Source organism: Jaculus jaculus, chromosome 6 (assembly GCF_020740685.1).
Source record: "Jaculus jaculus isolate mJacJac1 chromosome 6, mJacJac1.mat.Y.cur, whole genome shotgun sequence".
In the NCBI taxonomy this organism is placed as follows: Eukaryota; Metazoa; Chordata; class Mammalia; order Rodentia; family Dipodidae; genus Jaculus; species Jaculus jaculus.
In genome coordinates, this window is record NC_059107.1 from 125361658 (window position 1) to 125367867 (window position 6210).

The following is a 6210-nucleotide window of genomic DNA, read 5'->3' on the forward strand; positions in this document are numbered from 1 at the left end:
TGTTCTCAGGAAAAGCAAGGTGTTTGCAACAGCTATTAGAGCCCTACATCATGCTTCCTGGATAAGGACAGACACTGCTTTGCTCACTCCTAAGTAATTAGTTCATAAAACATTTCCTGACACAGGGCATGTGCTCCTTAACATGTCCATATTTTTACTCAGTAGTGGCCTCTTTTGCCAATGGACTTAGAGATAGGAAGAGTCAAAATTTTACCACTTAGAGTAATTGGGAGTGGTGTCACTGGCATTTTCATTTCTATGATCCCTTAACTCAAATTATGGCTATGGGAGAAACATTACTGTATAAGGGATACTGATTTGAAGCCTCTGGAAAATGTAGCTTTACTTTTGTACCTATCTAGATCTAAAACTGAGTCCTCAACAGGTTGTTCTTCTGTTCTACCAAGCATATTGCTTAGAAACAATAAAAATCAGTGAATTCTTTGTGTATCACCCTCTAGACACATAAAATATGTAGTGAATTGACTTTGTTGGACACAAGTAATACATGTGGAATCCCATGACAATAGATTACAGATTCTGTACCTCCATAAAAGATGATTGTGACAGAAGCTTTGTGAGAAGAAGGTCAGTCTGTGTCCAAAATAGGTATTTAAATCATTGTAACCCAAGCACCGTTTCTTCCTCAATAGGAGTGTTCTGATGTGATTGAACTGCCAATATTTAATCACTCCACACATCATTGATAATACAAAGTTTAGTGCTGGTCTTTGCTGCTGGTTGACTGGGAACATAGAGGTGATTATAATTGTAGCCTGGCATACTTGGTGAGCATTTGCATGTAACACAAATGGCTTCATTGGTAGTTTAAATAACATGCAGTCCCAGTTTTCCCCTCCTATTCTTTTTTTTTTTTTTTTTTTTTTCAGTTTTTCGAGGTAGGGTCTCACTCTAGCTCAGGCTGACCTGGAATTCACTCTGTAGTCTCAGGGTGGCCTAGAACTCTCAGTGATCCTCCTACCTCTGCCTCCTGAGTGCTGGGATTAAAGGCGTGCGCCACCACACCCGGCCTCCCCCTCCTATTCTTTATGACATTCTGCTGCTCATTTTACTTGCTCATTGTTGTTACCTTCTTGTTTCTGAAACAAACACCCAATAAAAAGCAGTTGATAGGAAGAAAAGATTTATTTTGCAGGTTGAAGATAGCAGCATTATTAAGCTGAGCTGTGGCAAAGGAAAGATTGTTATAACATCCCTGTTCCCTTCTCAGCAACACACCTCCTCCAGCAAGGTTCCACCTCCCATTTTGTCACCACCTGGGAACTAAGTGTTCAAAATACATGAGTTTACGGGGGGGGGGGTGCCAAACCACAATAATCATATCTATAATCCTGCAGTATGTTGGTGATATTATTGTGAACAAATTATTACTTGTTAGATCAAGTAAAATAGGCAAAATAATGTTTTATTTTACTTTATTTTTAATTTTTAAATTTTTATTAACATTTTCCATAACTATAAAAAAATATCCCATGGTAATTCCCTCCCTCCCCCCTGACACTCTCCCCTTTGAAATTCCATTCCCCATCATATTACCTCCCCATCTCAATCATTGTACTTACATATATACAATATCAACCTATTAAGTACCCTCCTCCCTTCCTTTCTCTTCCCTTTATATCTCCTTTTTAACTTACTGGCCTCTGCTACTAAGTATTTTCCTTTTTTTATGAGAGTGAGGGAAAGAAAGAGAATTGGTACATCAGAGCCTCCAGGCACTGTAATTGAACTCCAGATGCATACACAACTTTGTGCACATGCATGACCTTATTTATCTGGCTTAAGGGCAATCTGGAGAGTTGGATGTGGGTCCTCAGACTTTTCAGGCAAATGCCTTAATAGCTACACTATCTCTCCAGCCCTTATTTTAGTTTTATTTTTTTCTATAATGATCTTACTTCATGCATGCATCAATTTCTTAGTTATATTTTTCTTATCTTTTTAAAACTTTTTTGTTATTTATTTATTTATTTGAGAGTGACAGAGAGAGGAAGAGGCACATATATATACATATATACATACATACATATGTATATATATATATATATATATATATATATATATATATATATGTAGAGAGAGAGAGAATTGGCCAGCCAGGGCCTCCAGACTCTGCAAACGAACTCCAGACACATGCGCACTCTTGTGCATCTGGCTAACATGGGTCCAGGGGAATTGAGCCTTGAACCAGGGTCCTTAGGCTTCATAGGCAAGTACTTAACCACTAAGCCATCTCTCCAGCCCTTTTTTTCTTGTCTTAAAAGAATATATTTTGCTATATCATGGATATTCAGTGAGAAATTCCTCAACATTTATTCATCTGAAAAATTATTTGTCTTTACTTTTGAAGTCTACCCTTATTGGATATAGAAGCCTAGATTTGTTAAGCTGAGGATAGTGACACAAGTTTGAACTTCCAGCAATTGGAAAGTGAAAGCAGGAGGATCTGTGGTTCAAGGTCATACCAGGCTCCAGCCAGGGCTACATGAGACCTTTTTCAAATGAACAACAACACATGATTCCCTTTCTTCCTGTCTCGTGTCCACAGGCCAAGTACGCTTCTCTGCATCGGTGGAAGCATATTTATTTATTTTATTTTATTTTTTTTAACTGTTCCAAATTACTTTAAATAATTTCCCATTGGATATACAAGTATATATTTGTCTAATTAGTAATTATATCACTGTTACAGAACCTATAGGCAATTGTACTTTTTTAAATCTCTGATTCTGTGAGCAATCAAATATCTTATCAAAGTTTGTCAAGCTCAGTTCTGATGTTACAGGACCTAAACACCAATGTGGTAGATTTGAAGAGACAAAAAAGGTAGTACTTAACCACTACATATTTTGTTTGAGCTTCTTTCCAAAAAATTTCTATGCATGCGAATACATGTAACTTCAGCTATGACACAACTGTAATGCCTTTTTGCAAGCTGCAATAATGCAGTGTAACATCTTTCCACACTAACAAAGGCTGCTTTTCATTGACTGCTAATAATCTATGCATTCTGTACATCAAGTGTTTTGAAAATAGTGATTGCTATGCATCATTTAAATACAGTAAAATGTATAACTCAACCATTTAATGCCAACATACACATCCAAATAGCCATCTTGGGTTTTTTTTGTTTTTTGTTTTTGTTTTTTTTTTTTTTTTGAGGTAGGGTCTCATTCTAGCTCAGGCTGACCTTGAATTCACTATGTAGTCTCAGGGTGGCCTCGGACTCATGGCGATTCTCCTACCTCTGCCTCCCAAGTGCTGGGACTAAAAGTGGGTGCCACCATGCCTGGTCCAAGTAGCCATCTTGGAACTGTTATAGAGCTCCCCTCCAAAGTTCCACCATTCCCTTTCAGACAATCCCCCCCCCCCACCCCAACTGCATGGGCAGCAACTATTCTCACTGCTATCACCAAATTTTGTTTTTCGCGGTAGGGTCTTACTGTAGTTCAGGCTGACCTGGAATTCACTATGTAGTTTCAGAATGGCCTTGAACTCATGGTGATCCTCCTACCTCTGCCTCCTGAGTGCTGGGATTAGAGGCATGCACCACCATGCAAGGCTCAGTATTTGCTGTGTTGAACTTCATATAAATGTGTCCGCGGGTGGGTGCTCGTGTCTGCTCACACACCATGTCCTAACATTCATCTTTATTATATGCATTAGTAGTACAAACTTTTTGGTCCTTTGTATAATAAGCTCATTGTAGGATTCTACCATTATTTATAAATTCTGTTGTTGAAAGAAGTTTGGTTGTTTCTAGATTGTGGCTAAGGACACAGTAGAGCTGATGAGCACAGGGGCTTCGTCTCTGGGGCATATGCACACAGAATTCCTGGGCCCCAAGGCAGAGATATTATCTTTATTAGAAACTGCCACATTGTTTTCCCTTGGTTTTCTGCAAGGAGTTGACAGTCCTTACAGTGTTAGTCTTTCTGGGGGAAGGGGTTAGTATTAGTATTTCATTATGGTTTAACTTGCTTGTCCTGGATGAGTGATGTTGCTCAGTGTTTTTTGATATTGTTTTGGCCATATGAGTGTTTTGTGAAGTAACTGTTAAGGCATTTTCTGATTTTTAATTAGGAATTTTGGCTTTTTATTGTTTAGGGTACTTCACATATTCAGAATATGAACCTTTGTCAGATACATTAATGGTGTCTTTTGATGAGCTTGTGTGTGTGCACAGGTACACATGCATGTGGAGAGACCAGAGGACGCCCTCAGGTGTTGTTCCCCAGGCACCATCCACCTTTTTTGAGACAGGGTCTCTCACTGCCCCAGAACTTGCCTCATTTGGCTAGACTGTCTGACAGACCAGGAAGCCCCAGCATATCAACTGTCTCCACTTCCCCAGTGCTGGGATTAAAGGCATGCGCCACCATGCCTGGCTTTTGACCTAATTTTAAGACAATTTCATTGTAGTGGTAAGATTTTAAAATTAAATTATACCTTTTATGCTTGGCATAGTTCTGGGTATTTTCTGACAAATCACACGGACTCAGTTGGAGACATGATTATTTTACATATTTGCATGTCTCTCGGTAATGTGCATGACCACGATCAAGTTTTCAAGAAGGAAGCAACTGCGCCTGCTGGGTATTTACTGTGTGGCCGGCATTGAGCTGGTTGTCTCTATTACACAAACCTTACTTCTTACAACTCCACAAATGAGTTCTCATACCACCCCTTTATCAACATTAACCATTTCCAGAAGTGTATGGTTAGCAAGGGTAGAGGTGGCACTGTAAGGAAGGTATGTCTGAACTAAAAATCAAAGCCCCTGAGTCAGACCTGGGGTCCCCACCTGCACTCCAAGCACATGGAAGGAGGAAGCGGGAGAATCAGAAGTTCAAGGCCAGCCTCAACTATGTTGCAAATGTGAGGCCAGCTGGGACTAAGTGAGATCCTATTTGAAAAACAAACAAACAAGAAAACCCAAGAAAAGCTAAACCTCCATTTGTTTTCTGGGAGAAGAGGCAAACCAGCCGCCTCATCAATCCCCTGGGCAGTCATATTTTAATATGTCACAGCTGCCGCGCTTTCTGAAGTGCCTTTCTCGGGACTCCATGCGGGCATGTCGAGCTGCAGAGAGGTTCCTAAATGACTAGTAAACTGGGCACACTCGACGTTTCAATATTTTGTTGCCAATCTCTTGTGGAAGGGCAAATAAGGTCTGAGTCAGATGCAAGATCATCAACCAGGAACCACAGCTGATCAGGCGATTCAGCAAAAGCAGAAAATTATGAAACCCAAACACAGAAATAATTTAGAAGACTCTTCTTACAGATGAACTTTGATTCCAATGGCTTGCTTGAATTCACAGTTCTGTGGTTCCAAAATATCATAGAAAACTTGTCTTTTATTAAAATTGTCTCTAATATAGAGTAAATCTTCAGTGGAATAGTTATCATCTTTCCCGGTCCAAATAGTCAGGCTGTACCTATGTGATTTCTTCAATAGCCACAGTAACTGAGAACAAGACTGCCTGACTAACGCTGCTCTGACGGGGAAGGTGACAGGCTGATGTAGTCCACTACATATATATTCCATCTCTTTAACCATTGTCCAACTGTATCCTTCATTGACTTTCTCAGGATGCCATCCTGTTGTCCAACCCAGGGAAAATGTCACATCTGGAAAGAAGGACGTCATTGTGTCTATAAAGGGTTTTGCAGCCACCACTTTGCCACTGCCATTGGGTCCAGGAAGAATATCTGCATTAAGCCACACAGGATGCTGCAGGTGTCCATTCACCTTCTCCAGAAGACTCATGGACGCTTCGACGGCTGCCAGGCTCTTAAAATCCAGTTTGATGCCCTTATTGCTTTTCATGACCTCCATCAGCCACTCCTGCAGAGTATTATCACTGTGCGTCTCGGGGGGGGTGGGCCATGATTGGCAGTCCATGCGCTGACCCGTCACCCGGAACAATGACGTCAGCCTCTATCATGTGAGCAGCACCTGGAGACCCCGCCGGCGCCGTCATGATGCCGGGACGCAGTGTGCATACGGCGGTGTGCCTGGAAGCATATTTATAAAAATAATTTATTAAGTAAGCATTTAAATTTTATTGAATAGGCCCTTCCTCCTACCTGGTTTGGAAATTCCAATATCATACTTTTCACTTCTTCAAGGGAAACACAAATAGTATTAAAATACTAAATATATTATCTAAGAATACTCAGGGTT

The 6210-nt window shown here is 40.4% G+C and overlaps 1 pseudogene; it reads right to left on the bottom strand.

Annotated features, from left to right (window-relative positions):
* Positions 1-5283: 5283 nt before the first annotated feature.
* Positions 5284-6007, bottom strand: LOC123461547 (annotated as a pseudogene).
* Between the last annotated feature and the right edge of the window lie 203 nt (positions 6008-6210).